The sequence below is a fragment of the Ursus americanus genome, chromosome 15, assembly GCF_024610735.1.
Source record: "Ursus americanus isolate L20-20 chromosome 15, mUrsAme1.1.p, whole genome shotgun sequence".
NCBI classification, from domain to species: domain Eukaryota; kingdom Metazoa; phylum Chordata; class Mammalia; order Carnivora; family Ursidae; genus Ursus; species Ursus americanus.
The window spans coordinates 17,680,759-17,695,914 of record NC_142141.1 but is presented as its reverse complement, the minus strand read 5'-3'; the positions used below and the strand labels follow the sequence as shown (position 1 = coordinate 17,695,914).

The 15,156-nt window shown below is 41.1% G+C and overlaps 1 long non-coding RNA gene across 1 annotated transcript in view; it reads left to right on the top strand.

The window, feature by feature from the left end:
• LOC123788628 (uncharacterized) overlaps positions 1–15,156 on the top strand; it is a 173,774-nt gene that overhangs the window by 147,913 nt on the left and 10,705 nt on the right. The gene's annotated exons all lie outside the window — the stretch shown is intronic.

Genomic DNA, 15,156 nt, shown 5'->3' with positions numbered 1-15,156 from the left:
GGTATTACCTGAAAATAAGATTTTGTGGTCAAATACATTTGGGAAATGCTGAGCTAAACAAGTATAAACCTGTTTATACTAAACAAGTAAAATGGAATTCTTGACTGGAAGACATCGCAAAATCTTCAGTGTGCTTTTGGGCATTGCAAATCTCTAAGAAGGAAACAGAGTATGCATGATTTTCAAACTTATTTGGCCGTGGAAACTCTTTATTAGGAAAATCTCTCAGGGGATACACTTTGGGAAATAGTCAACTGGCTGTATTGTATGAGGATGGGCAAATTATTTAGCCTTCCTGAATCTTACTCTCCTCATCCATAAAATGAAAATGTTGGCCTGCTGCCCAAAGAATGTCAGCAGTACCACAGGGCTCTGTTGTTGGCCTTGAAGTTGTTCAGGATTTTATCAGTGACCTCAGTGACGAGAAAAGAGATAATTATCACATCTGGAGATGACACAGGGTTGGGAAGGGTGACTAATAGGTCAGATGACAGAATCAAGACTTAAACTTGTCTTGACATGTTAGAATGATAGGCCAAACTGATCTGCAGAAAATTTAATAAGGATGAATATATGTTCTGCTTTTAGTTTCAGAAAATTGATTTTTAAAGTATAAGATGTGGGAGAGTAGGTTTGACAGCAGTTTATGTTAAAGAGAGAGATAGGGACAGAGAGAGAGAGAGAGAGGAAGAGCTGAAGATTTTGATTGACCACAAGCCCAAGATGAGCCATCAGGGGCTGTGGCTGCTCTAAAACTGAAACCAAGGAGGCTTTATTAACAGTAGGGATGTACTGTATGGTGACTAACGTAATATAATAAAAGAAATTATTATTAAAAAAAACAGAAATAATTCTATTCCAAGGGAGCCATGGGCCCCCCAGGGCTGGATCTCCTGGTTAATTGTTACCTGAGCATTAGTATCTAATATTTTGAGTGTTTATTAAATGTTTGTCACTGTATCATGCATGTTGCATGTATCATCTGATTTAGTTCCACAATAGACACACGAGGTGCTATTATTATAATAATAATTACTTCCATTCCACACTTGAGGACACCGAGACTCAGAGATCACACCAAAAGTGAGCTATGGAGCCTGTATTTTAAAGCAGGTGGACTACATCCAGAATCTGGGTTATTCTGGCTTCTACCAGGACGGCAAGAGATCTGGGAATCATAAAATTTGAGGGACTAAGTGATGTTGTTTAAAAGGATGAAAGAACCAAAAATAAGCACAGTCTCCTAACATAAGAAAAATCTTCAGCTGAAGAGGCATCAACTCTTGCTATGCTACTGTATTGGATGGAGCTAGGAATGACTGGTGGAAGTCGCAGAGAGAAAAATTTCAATTCAATATAAGGAAAGACTTTTTAAGGGTAAGAGTAATCCAAACTGGATTGAGAAACTTCATTAAATAGCATTCTCTTTCTCTCTCCTTCTCCCCATCCTTCTCCTTCCCTCCCTTCCTCCCTCCCTCTCTCTCTCTCTTCAGGTGGTGGCTATATGATCATGGGTTCCAATTTTGGGAAAATCTTGAACTGCATTAATTGGTCTAGTAATTAATTGAATAACTCAATACGTCTATAATGCTTGAAAAACTTTGGGATGCACAAAATACTGTGACATGGTCCCTCCTTTCAAAGAACTTTGTATCAAGTCAGAGAGAGAGACATGTAAACAAATTATAGGTGATCCTAGACCTACAGTGACTTAACTTGTGAGCTCTGCTTTCATGACCCTTTTTAGCCTGAATATCACCCTCTTGGAAACAACCACAGTTGGTGTTTTGGGTTTTACAATGTCTGCCAAAGATAGCCTTTTGACAGTTAATGTTGGTCAGGATCTAAGGCAATTCAGGGCACTCTGGCTGAAATGGGAGAGGAAGAGATCATTGAGTAGAGGGTGGGAGGTAGAGGGAGGGGGAAATGGAAACAAGCATTAGCTGAAGAAGACTAAGAGTAGGGATATGACACCCAGAAGCTGTTTGTCCCTGACATCTTCAAGAGCTTTCAGAAGCATTATCACATATTGAAATATAGGGTTTTTGAGACTGATGACCCTAGTTGTGAATGCCATGCAGGTCATGGCAGCAAAGAAGAGCACCTCCAAGGAGAGTAACCAGGAGAGGAAAGCTTCTCCTATCCAAGTTCATTAGATTCTTGTTTTGTGAAGCCTCATCCATTCTAATCTATGATGAAGCAGTTCCCCAAAAGAACTTTTAGAACATAGCATTTAGGTTCAGTGTTTTCTTTTTATGTAATGAGTGCTTTGCAAAATCATTTTTTTTAACTCACTTAATTTATATTTGGTTTGGAATTTTTTTAGATTTGTGGACTTACTTAGAACAAGCTTTACTTTCTATGCCAAAGAACCAGTTCAGTCAAAGGTAGAGGTCATCCAATGTAAGGCAGCTCCTATAACTGAAATGTATGTAGAGTACAATGGGGACACCAAAGAAGGGGTGACCTAAGGCCCCCAGAGGGTTTGGGTGGAGGTCAGGGAGGGTCGATGATGAGGTGCTCCTTGAAATACCAGTAGGAATCATTTAGGCAGAGTACAGAAAAAAGAACAAATACCAGCAGTGGAAGTAATGAGATCAACATCACAAAGGTCCACAATAGTGCTGCTGTGGGAAAATCTTCCATTTCTCAAATTATTCTTTGACTAGATCATTCTCTACCAGAATTATGAGATAGCTGTTACCTAAGGCATACAGAGTAGTTTTAAGTGGGTAGCACAAACTAATGGCATCAAATAAGACTGAATCTCCTACTGAAGACATTACTTTCTTTTAAAATTCTCTTTTAATCCTTCTGATTATGTCAGGAGAAAGTCTTCGACTCATGTATGCATGCCATGCATACTGACACAGCATTTTAACAAAGAGAGAGCAGGTCCCAAGTTTATCTTTCTGTGCCTCAGCTGTCTCATCTATAAAATGGGGGTGACAGGGTGAAAATAGGTACTAATCATAGGGTTGTGATAATTAAATGAAATATTATATGTATGTAAAGCATTCAGAACAAGGCCTGGCACATACCAAGGTCTCAATAAATACTGCATGTTATTTTTGTTTTTGTTGCTATTGTCTTCTTAGATGAGCAACACTTATCTAGCTAGAATTTAATAATATGGCTTTGTATTAAATTTAATGTTATAGATAGCAGTTACCTTTTGCATATTTTAACTGATACTGATTTTTTTACATTAGATTTATGGAAGTAAAGAATCATAAGTGGTACATGGAAAAGGCACAAATCACGCAGGCAGAATGCATATGAACACAGTTTGGAAAATATAGACCTCGATGATTTCTAAGGGTCTTTGTAGTTCTAAAAGTCAAAGATTGTACTGATGAAGGAGGGAGACCCAGAGAGAATAGAAATTTTGCCCAAGGTCACTGGGCTCATTAGTGGCAGAGCTAGGAGCAGATCCAAGACCAGATGCTCAGACTCACGTTCTTCCCTCTGGGTCTTGCTCATGGTCCAAAGCCCTGGGACTTCTCATCTGAGACAGCCCTGTCTTGGATTTGTCCTGGCAAAAGGAGTACTGACAAGGGGTACAGTCCTACAAAAAAGTTCTTCTCACTCCTTCTTGACTGCAGCAAAGCCTGAACCATGTCCTAAAACCAAGTTGTCTGCCGGAATCTTGCTGCATTCTTACTGAGCCCTGACACCACGTTCAACACTGGGAATTTGGGTGGGCCTAGAGTGCCTTTAGTATTACTGCTATAATTCAAAACATCCAAATTATTATTTTCTCCACAAGATGAAGCCAGGGGAGTGCTGTTAAGTGGACAGAAAAGTGTTTGTTACGCTAGGCGTTCCAACAAAATGTCCTCCTTTGCCATTAAATCATAGCATTTCTAAATGAAATGATATTTTGCAAACTTTGGCAGTGCCTGAAATTTGGACATTGTGCAGATATTTTTTTCTCTTTCTCATTTTGTGCTTTTTCTCCATGTAATCCAGAGGACTACTATTTGCTGGCTTTAGTTTTCTTGTTTGTCTTTCCTTATGATTCAAGTTGTCTACTTTCCCCCAAAGACCTCAGATAACTTGATTTTCTGCTCATAACTTATCATTTCCAATAAATAGAGTCATAGAGGCTCAAGAATACAACCATTGCCCAGATTGGTTGTTTCTCAGTATCCCCCTTTCTCTAAGATTAATCATGAAGGACTTCAGGAAAGAGATCTGCTTGTTACCATGATGTCCTCAAACAGTAAATTAATGAGGTTGGTATATATATGCCATGGAATATTACTCAGCCATAAAAAAAGAATGAAATCTTGCCATTTGCAACAATGTGGATTGAGCTAGAGATTATAATGCTAAGTGAAATAAGTCTGTCAGAGAAAGACAAATACCATATGATTTCACTCATATGTGGAATTTAAGAAACAAACGAGCAAAGGGGGGAAAAAAAGAAAAGAGAGGGGCAAACCAAGAAACAGACTCTTAACTATAGAGAACAAACTGATGGCTACCAGAGGGGAGGTGGGTGGGGGGGATGGGTGAAATGAGTGATGGGGGATTAAGGAGGGCACTTGTTGTGATGAGCACTGGGTGATGTACGGAAGTGTTGAATCACTATATTGTATACCTGAAACTAATATTATACTGTATGTTAACTAACAGAGATTTAAATAAAAACTTAAAAAAATTTTTAAAAATTAATGAGGGTGTATTGACATGGCAATTAAATCCTCAAAGACCGAAATTGACTAATAAAATCTATGAAAATTGGCTTCAACCATATTAAAGTCTCTACTGGACTAGTGCAGTCTTGTATACTCTGTGTGAACAATACTAATGTGTATCCACCTGTTCTCCAATTACCTCTGCTTCCATGAAGCAGCTCTGGGTAGAACTGACTTTTGCAGGTCCCAGTTTCTCTTTCCTTTCTTGGTCTTCACTGACAATGGCTGCGCAATTCAGGAGACTAGCTTTTGCATCCACAGCCCCACTGCTGGAGTTTAACGTCTCGACTTAGCAGCTGAGGAAATCCACTGACAGGCCTGGGTGTGTCTTCTGGGCCTACAGCTGGGCTGCTCTCCTCCTACAAGACCTGAGGGGCATGGAGTAAGACTGAGCTCACAAGCAGAAGACTCTCCCAGCAGTCTGGCTTACATTAGGGAATTTTCCCCTTGATGATTTGAGAGGCGGGATTTGACTGTTCCCCTGCTCTCTGGCTCAGGAGCACACCATGCCTCTTCTCTCAGCATCTTTGGGCAGTGTCTCTTAGTAGGCTTGGCTGTATCTCTCTTTGGGCCCGCTCTTTCTCCCTTTCTTGCCAGCTCTCCATCCTTAAATAATTATTTAGGCCTATAACCTAACTTTGGAATGTTTGGACTCAGAATTCAAGACACAAAAATGATAAATAAGAGCAACTTTGTTCCCTGGCTTGGCCTGGGAATGGGAGATTCTCATTAATCGAGTATCTTGGTATTCATTCATTTACTCATTCATTCATTCAACAAATATTTATTAAGAACAGTGCCAAGGACCATTCTAGGGACTATCTGTGAACAAAACAGACAAGAATCTCAGCTGACATGGGAGCTTACATTCTTGGGATCAGGACAAGCTTCATAATTTCCGGGGGCCAGTGCAAATGAAAATGAGAAGTCCTCAGTTCAAAAATTGTTTAGAGGGGCGCCTGGGTGGCACAGCAGTTAAGCGTCTGCCTTCGGCTCAGGGCGTGATCTCGGCGTTATGGGATCAAGCCCCACATCAGGCTCCTCTGCTATGAGCCTGCTTCTTCCTCTCCCACTCCCCCTGCTTGTGTTCCCTCTCTCGCTGGCTGTCTCCATCTCTGTCAAATAAATAAATAAAATCTTTAAAAAAAAATTGTTTAGGATTTCAAGATAGCAACAGAAGAGTATTAAACAAAATGTGAGAGCCTTCTTCTAAGTGTGGGGCCTAATGTGACTTGCACAGGTTGCACGCTCATGAAGCCAGCCCTCGTAGGGATAAGTGAAAAGTTAACATGTACGCCCCAAGTGGATGGACGGTGCAAAGGATGGGACACAATAAATCCACTTTCTACAAGAGGGACAATTGTTGGATTCAGGGGTCAACACAGAATTTTTCTGGGTCTCAGGTCACTATTAGATTATCATTTGTCATTGCACAGTTAAGGCCTTGACTTTTTGACCTCTCAGTATCAGGATGATGGCTTATGGACAGTCAGTGTGCTTGGGGATTCTAAAAGAAATAATAGGCCCACAAAAATGATACTCTTTAAGATTAAACTGAGTGGAATTACTTGTCAAGATTGCTTCTCACAGCCTCCTGAAAATCCTCTCAATATCCAAGCAAATAAAAGTACTCATGCTATATGAATACGGAAATTGTTACAGCTGTAGATATCAATTATTCTGGTAATGTAGGACAATCTGTTTGAGAGGGACCCCAGTGGAATACCAGTGCAGTAAATTGGTTCAGGGGTTAATTTCTCAGATCTGTATAGGTCTTCAATGTGATTTTGAATGCACTGACTGCAGCTATCTGTGAATGGCTATTTCATCATTTCAGGCCCCAAGCTTGTGCCGGCTCCTTCCTTTACCTCTGTTCAAATGTTTCTCTTCCATCCAAAAGTCATGAAAAGAGAGCCAAGTCTCTGACAGACTCCGTTAATTTCATTTCTGGAGAAAAATACCAAGAACATGATTCCCAACTCCAAGCCCAACTGACAAGGAGGGGATCTCAAATGAATGATGTGCTGGCATACTCATCCTGGAGTTTTGTGAAAATAAAAGAAGTTGTGCAGTCTTTGAAAATGAAAACCGATTGCGTAACAGCACCATGTGGGAGAGGTTTTGTTCTCAAGGTGACCATTTCACAACTTGGACTTTTGGGGGGCTGTTATGTTTAACACACGATGTGGTTCATCATATTATTGACTTCAAGTGTGTGGAAAGATCACTGAATGAGGAGTCAGAATAACTGCTTTTGAGTCTTTATGATTAAGTCAAGTTTCTAATTCTCTGAGCCTCAGTTTCTCATCTGTAAAATGGGGGAGCTAATCGTTTGCTACTGAATTGCAATGTTCAGATGAACAATATGTATGAAAGTGCTTGCAGCCTACAGAATGCCTCACAAATGTAGGGTTGATGGTTATTGTTATTGCTATTGTTATTCGTTTCTATTTTCCGAAGTGAGCTCTTTAGATGGCAAATGCCAAGATGGATGAAAGTGACATTGCAGGTGGAGCCCCCTGATTATTCCCTCATGGGGGGGGGGTAGTGGAGAGAGTACAAGATTGTGCCTGGCAGTAATGGTTGAGGGCAGCTGAATCCTGTCACACAAAATTTAAAGGCCCTCCCCTTTTTCATTTCCCTCCATGAACTTCTAGCTGTAGCAATAAAAAATCCTGTGTTCGTGCCTGTGTCGCTTCATTTTAGGAGCCTGACTTTTATATGAATCTTTGTCCCTGTGTGGGACTGCTCAGTGTTATTTCTGCCTCATCTTACCAATGAAGAAAGGGAAGTATGTGGCATTAAATGATTTGCCCAGGTCACCAGAAAGTCAGCGCTGAAGTTTACGAAAGAGACCATTGTTTTCTTCATTCTCCACCTCAGTCACCAGAGGAAATTTCTGCAGAGTGTCCAGGATAGTCTAATAGCCTTAATTCCTCACCAGGACCAGAAGCCATGGTTACCCCATATGGACGTGCATTTGACCTGCTCCCTGCCCCATTTATCAGGAAGAGCTGGTTTTCCTGTAAGACCAACACATTGTCAGCACGTAGGGATTATAAGCAACATTTACATATGCAAAACCTGGTACTGGTAGACGCCAGGAGGGGACCTACCACAGTGACAGCAGAAGCACAAGCCTAGGGGATAAGATTGGAGGAACCTAGAAGACCTGCTCTGAGAGCCATTTATAGCTGACTTTGAATCTCAGGGTAGCCACTCACTGGCTGTGTCACTCTGAACAAGTTATACAACCTCGCTGAACTTCAATCCCTTCACTTTTAAAAAGTGGAGCCTTTTGCATCTACCTCAGGAGGATTGTTATGAGAACCCGGGGAGCCTATACATGTGCACATAAATGTGGGCATACGTGGAGAATAAGATTGAGAGAAAGACAGGAAGAAAGGGGGAGAGTACTAGCATGTGTTTAGCACACGCTGGTAGTGCAGGAAACAACCATTTCCAGCTTTCTTCCCTCAAATTGGCCTGCTATTGATCTCAACATTCTTGACTCTACAGCACTTCTCAAGGACTATCATAAAGACTATGGTTTTGTTTGAATTGAGCACTACTTTGTATTCACAGAAAATTGATTATTAGTACTCAGAGAGGACAGTTATTTTATGACTTCTTAAGGACCTTCATAGGTCCCGGAGTAGGTAGACCTCAGGCAATGTGTCCCCGTAGCTCCCTGTGCTCCCCCATCATAACCCTCCAGAGGGCTCATTGCTGTTGCTTGTTTCAATTTTTGTCTTTCCTGCCAGGCTTTCAGCCCCCTGAGGGCAGGGACTATCCATCATTTCTCTACTCACACCAAGCCTACTACCTGCATATTCTAGCAAACCAATAAATGTTACTGATGACTGTTTATGTGAGAGACTAACAAGAATGAGGTTCATGGGTGCTAGGTTTAAAATGGATTATTAAGAAGCTAAGTGCATTTCCATCTTTTGCATATCAGTGTTCATAAGACAATCTAGCTCTCAACAGAAGTTCCTTGTAAAAATAAGAACCTCGGTCTGGCAGAGCCATGTGTTCATTCATTCATTTGTTCAACAAAATACTTTTAGCATCAACTACGCACCAAGGGCGGTTCAAGGTGCCAGGATACATACATAAGTGACGTAAAGAAAACTAAGTCCCCGCATTCTAATAGATTACAGTCTAGTGGGTGGAAACAGACAAAAACAAGCAAACAAAATACACAATGTGTCAGGTGATGTTAAATGCTGTGAATGAAAGTAAAGCTGGAAAAGAGCTAGAAAGTGAGAGGTGCTACTTTAGGTAGGATAGCAGGAGAGGCCACAGACAAAAGGAAGTTTGAGCAAAAGCATGAAAAAGTGAGGGACTGAGCCTGTGGGTATCAGAGGAAGCATGTCTGAAGTCAAAGGATCAGCCAAAGTTGACTGTCATGATTGGCTTTTATGCTGATGGAGGTTGGAAGCCATAAGAGTAAGGGGAAGCTATTGGAGCCAGTATGGTGGTTGCAAAGAAAATATTATGCTTCTGAGAGCTTGCTCAGGGCAATCCTGGCTCCTCTTTCAAGCAAATGCAGGTGACCATTCTTGTCTTTGGGCTAGAGAAACAGTTGTGGCTTTGTTTTATATCTTGGCCAATATTCTTATGAAGTTTTTAATGATGGAAAATGCAAACCTGCAGATACGATTCCCACACTACCTGAAGGCCAAACACCTATTTACATTGCCCAGGCTGCTGCAGGGCCTGGCCGGGACTTCTTTGTTCTGGGAGGCTACTGGCCAGGAATAGCTCTTGGGAGCCAACCGAGGCCGATGCCAGCCTCCCCCTCCATGCTCACACCCCAGAATCCTTCACTGGCAAATGACAGAAGAGCTAGGGCAAGGGAAGAGGAATGTGCCACTCGTCCACTGAACGCACACTGCAGCAGTGAGACAGTTAATCTTCCTTCTAAAGAAATGCTCAGGCGGCTTCAAGAGGACATATTTCCAATTTCTCCTGAGAGGAGAAACTGATGGGAAAGTCGCACCTCCCAGTCAGTCCCCAGTTCACAGTGAAGAGCTTGAAAAATCACACACAAGAAGATGTGAAACAGATAAACAGAGCCGAGAGCTCCTCTGAGAAACTCAGAAACGCAGTGGCAGCTGGAAAACCTTGTTTTCCTCAGGTTTCCAAACTTCCCTCAACGAACCTCACTGTTGGTCTCCGTCTGGTGTGAAATGATTAATTCTTTTAAATGATGTAGGGCATCACAGAGATCCAGGGTTTCTTTTCTCTGTTCTGAAACTAGAAAGAAACAGATTTCGTCGCTACCTTCTCGTTGGTTTTGTGATCCAACCTTTCCCCCATAAATATTTATGCTGGCAATTTAAAATGACCAAGTGATGCTGTATTTACCAGGGGCAAGATTATCCTCATTCATTCATTGTTTTTGTTTTTACACCCTATCTGCTTTGGCCACAGGACACACTTGTCTGCTCATCTAAAGATAATATTCATGTATTCCCTAGTCCCGGGGGTGATGCTGTGCTCGTGAGAATAGTAGGAGCTGACCTGGACCACAGGGCTACAAGAAGGTCAAGTAGGTTGAGTGGCTGCTTAGTTTGGAATTATCTCCCGGTGCCTTGTGAATTATTCATTGATCCAAAATTATTTTTATTAAGTGCCGGGTGTTGGGGTTACAGAAATGAATAAAACGTGACCTCAGTCTCAAGATCACAGATTGGCAGAAGAACAGTATGAAACTAGGAGACCAATGTGACAGTAATGTGTGTGGTAGTGGCCTTCCCAGAAGTTTACTACCCCCTTCCTTTCTCCCTTCCTTCCCACTCCCACCTCTTCATTACACACTATTGAGCACTTACCTGAGGCAATTACCAGTTAACACATAGCACATAAGACCAAGTTGTTACCCTCCACACGCTGACGTTTTAGTATTATCCAATGTCTCAGTGAGAAATGGTTCACTGTAGAGGGTCAGTGGCTCTCAGATTACTGTTTTCTTTTCTTTTTTTTTTTTTCTTTTTTTACCCCTTCAGCCACAATCTCTAGAAACATCTCAGCAGACTGTAAGCAGTTTCTGAGAGTAGAACCTCAGTTTTCCCAATTTCCTTCTACTTCCTGTTTATCTGGCACAGAGTAACAGCTCATAAGTATTGAATGAGTGAGTGAATAAATGAATAAAATACCCCAGTTACCACTGAGTGTCTGGGAGACTTGACATTCCACTGGCAAATTGGATCTTCATAGGTGGCCAAACCAGATAACTCAAACCACAGTTGGAAAATTGACTTTGGTGTTTCAGTTGTAGGCCATAGACATAACTCAATACAAATATGTGGCTGTCTTGCCCAGGAGGTTTCTAGACCCATCTAGGAATGGCATTCACTGAAAGTATTTTGGCAGCTCTTTTGACAACTTCTTACCCTGCTTGAAAGCTAGGTTTTAGTAGCAAGACTATTTTACCAACTCTTACCTGGGAGGTTCTAATTATGCCTGAAGATCACTTGGTGGAGTCCACTGAGCTTCCTGTCCATGCTGATCCCATGCTCTGTTGCTATACCTTTAGGCCTTTGGATTCTGGCTTGCTTTGTGTCATGTGCTTGGTGTGGTGGAAGTGGTGGAAGAGCTCGAATTTGAACTTAAAGGATCGAAGGTGAAGTTGCAATACCGGCAGTGTGATCTCAAGTCCTCTACCAGTTTCTTATTGCTGCTGTGATACATTACCACAAATTCAGTGGCTGAAAACAACACAAATTTATTCTTTTATAGTTCTGAAGGAAAAAAGTAAAAAATGAGTCTTATGAGGGTAAAGCAAAGTATCAACAAACTTGTTCCTTCTGGAGGCTCCAGGGTAAGTTCATTCCTTGCCTCTTCAGCACTTCCGGAGACTGCTGGCATTTCTTGGCTTCTGGCTGCACCATCCCAATCTCAGCTTCTATGGTCACATTACTTTCTCCTCTACTACAGTCCAATCTCCTGGCTGCCTCCCTCTCATAAAGACCCATGTGATTACATTGGGCTACCCAGATAATCTCATCTCATGATCCTTCATTTAAGCGCATCTAAAATGTCCTTCTTGTTATGTAAAGTAGCATTCACAGGTTCCAGGGATTAGGATATAGGTATCTTTGGGGTTGGTGGTGGTGTCATTATTCAGTCTACTATAAACCTTTCAGTCTTGCTGATACTATGTATATAAATTACAGAATAAAAATGAATAAATATTCACATGGTTTCTACATCACTCTTCTACTGTAAAGACCATTGAAACACAGTTTATTGCTGTTGTTGTTATTGTCATTATTACTAGTCCACTGAAGAACCCCACTACATTTGCCAGTCAAAGTAAGTTCATGGTCCTCAAACAGGATTGTTTTACCGAATCCCCCCATTTCCACCCAGGCCCCAGTAAACTGTGAAACAGCAGTATTGTTTGATTGTTACATTTCTTGAGGTGCAACTTACATTCCATAAAGTGAACAAATTTTAGCTACAGCTCAATGAATTTTTATATACGTAAGCCTTTGAGTAAACATATCCAGATCCAGATATAGAAAATTCCTAGTACCTTAGTAAGGTTTCCTCTGGCCTCCTCTCAGTTCCCTCAGGTAATTACTATCCTGTCTGGATGGGTTATTTTGTTTTTGTTTTTGTTTTATTTTCCATTCAACAATTTGTCCTTGAGATTCCTTTATGTTTTTGCAGAAAATAGAAGTTTATTATTTTTCCGTTGCTATATAGTATTTCATTATATGAATATGCCATAATTTAATTACTCATTCTTTTTTTAATAGATATTTGGGTTATTTACAGTTTGGGTGATTATAAATGAGGCTGTCATGAGTATTTTTGTGCTTGTCTTTTGGTGGATATAAGTAGCCATTCCCAACAACCAAGGAAGTCCATCCTAAAGAAGAAAAATAGGGAAATACAAAGCCAATTTCACTTTAAAATACAATGTAAAAAATAACAAATTCTATCCAGACCCAGATGTGGAGTTTAGAAACAAAAAACATGACGAAATGTTCTTTTTTTTTTTTTTAATATTCTTATCTGAGTTAAGACCATCAGCTCAAATCCAGTGGAAGAATGTCTGAGACATTCACAGTCAATTTCATGGCCATGATTTTGTCTGGGGCAAGAACTTTGGTTCTCTGTAGGACCTGCAAGCACCCATCAAGTGCATTAGCTGATATGCCTCAGTTAGGATAGAAAACTGGCAGGAATTGAACCAAACTCCGGCATGTCTCTCCCTCTGTAAAAGGTGGTTGGGTAGGTGGTAGAGGGCACAGTTCAAAGGCAAGTAGGGAGAACTGCGGTTGAAGAGAAAGGAGGAGCCATTGGCAGCTTAGGGCTATGGAAATGCTGAAACAATCCATGTCAGTTTATTTTACGATCATTCCTCCGAGTTTCCATCTCACATTGGATTTTTTTGCTGGGGCAGATTAGGAAGGGGAATCAATTAATGTGAATCTCATGTTACTGTAAACAGTTGGAGGTCTTAATTGGGCCAGGAGTGAGCAGGTGGTCCTTCCCTAGTCAGCTATCCTTTCACCTGTCAGTCAAATGAGGAGAGGGCCTCCACCGCTCATTAGCAACCATTTGTCACCTCGAACAGAGCTTTGAAAGGATTTCTTTGAACTTTGTTTGGGATTGATTTTCTGCATATGCTGAGCTGTTACTGACAAACTCTGGGCAACTGCTTCTCTGTAACAAATGCATTAAAAGAAAGGGCGAGAGGATTTTAATAGCCTCCAAATTACATAGCCTAGAAGGCTGGGATTCTTTCCCCACCCCCAGTTTACCTCACTAACCCTCCACTTTCTGGCATTGCATCACAATGCATAACAAGAACTTTATTCTTCAAGAGAACTGTCTTGAACTTTTGCTTTTCTTCTTTTTTGATTTTTTTTTTTATCTGCCACTGGCTCCAGACTAAAATTGATTCATAACGATGCTTAATTAAGAATGGACTTTACACCTTGGCTTTGTCTCTTACTTTTCAAGGAACCTTCAGGGAGGGGATTTGCATTACCAAGGGCTGGTGTGGAGCACATCCCAGATGGTCCTTCAGGGGCTCTTTCAGCCTCTTTCCTCCATTCTGACCCTTCTTAAGGTCAGGGGTATGGCTGGTTTGCTCAAGACTATATGTCAAGTGTGCTTCGCTGTGTCTAGCACAGAGGTGATGCTCAATAAATATTTATTGAGTCAATTAATTGATTAAAAAATAACTAATTGTTACTTTTGCCTTGCGATGGAAAGGTACCTACTCATTGTAACTTGCTGTAGCCAAGGAGAATAGCTGTAGTTCATTAGCCAAGCAAATTGTTGGGAGGATCCAGCTTTTATTTCTGATTTACTTGTTTTATTGATATAAGTAAAATTTATGCATTGTGGAAATTTTGGAAAACATACATGTTTCCTTATGAAGTTGTGGTATCCCCTCCCACAGAGCAGGGTCATATTTAAAGAAGCATGAGTCATCCAGCCAGAAAGAACCGTCTTCACCTACTTTTCTGTCATATGTGGAAAGCCACTGAAGAACTCACAACATGTGAACTCTTACTTAGATCTCTTCTTCTCCCCATTTCTTCTCTGGTACCAGAGAACATTCAGGGTCTCCATTTTTCTTCCTATCCCTCTCTCCTCTTTCACCTCCCCCTCTCCTACCGACCCTCTCCCCAACAGAACATTCATCCCACTGGTGATGGCTCCACCCATCAGCCTCCCAGTCCCCTCGCTTTTCCCACCATGGGAGGGTAGTTCTGCTGTGGCTCTAAGTACATTCTCTAGAGATAATCTGTCTAAGCAGCTGCAGTTCTTTCTCAGAGAGCAGGGATGGATGAAAGGGTGGAGTTCCCCTGCCACACACACATTAATAATTATCCCATCTCATGTAAAAAATATTACAAAATTCAATTTAAATTAAATCTCACCATACACACATAACCATTTTGTACTTTTTTCGGGGGAAACTATACTATAAATTACAGTATTGTATTCCACTTTCTAACTTAGCATTTTGAGCATTTTCCCATGTAATTAAATAATATCCAAAAAAATGATTTATAGGTGCTGCCAATACTCAGTCTTATGGAGGCCACATTGTTTTAGACAATTCTCCTATTGTTGGGCATTTGGGTTGATGTGGGTTTTTATATTTCTCTTCAATTCCATGCCATAGGGAAGGCATTGGCTCTAAAAGGTGGACTTTGCCAGAAGACAGGAACCAGCATAATGAAAGGGGGGCACTTTCATTATGGACCTAGGTCTCAACATTTACTATACACATTTCCCTCTTGCTGGTTTGGCCTCCTGGGGGTCAGAAACTGAAGCTGTAATCAGTGGAAGCCAAGTGTGCGGGCTGCCAACTTGACTCACATTAGGAAGTTCCCAAATCTCCTGGGCTGTATCTTTCTTTAGAACCTGACAGATCCAGGCATAGTGCAAATTAAATAGGATGAGCCAAGCCAAA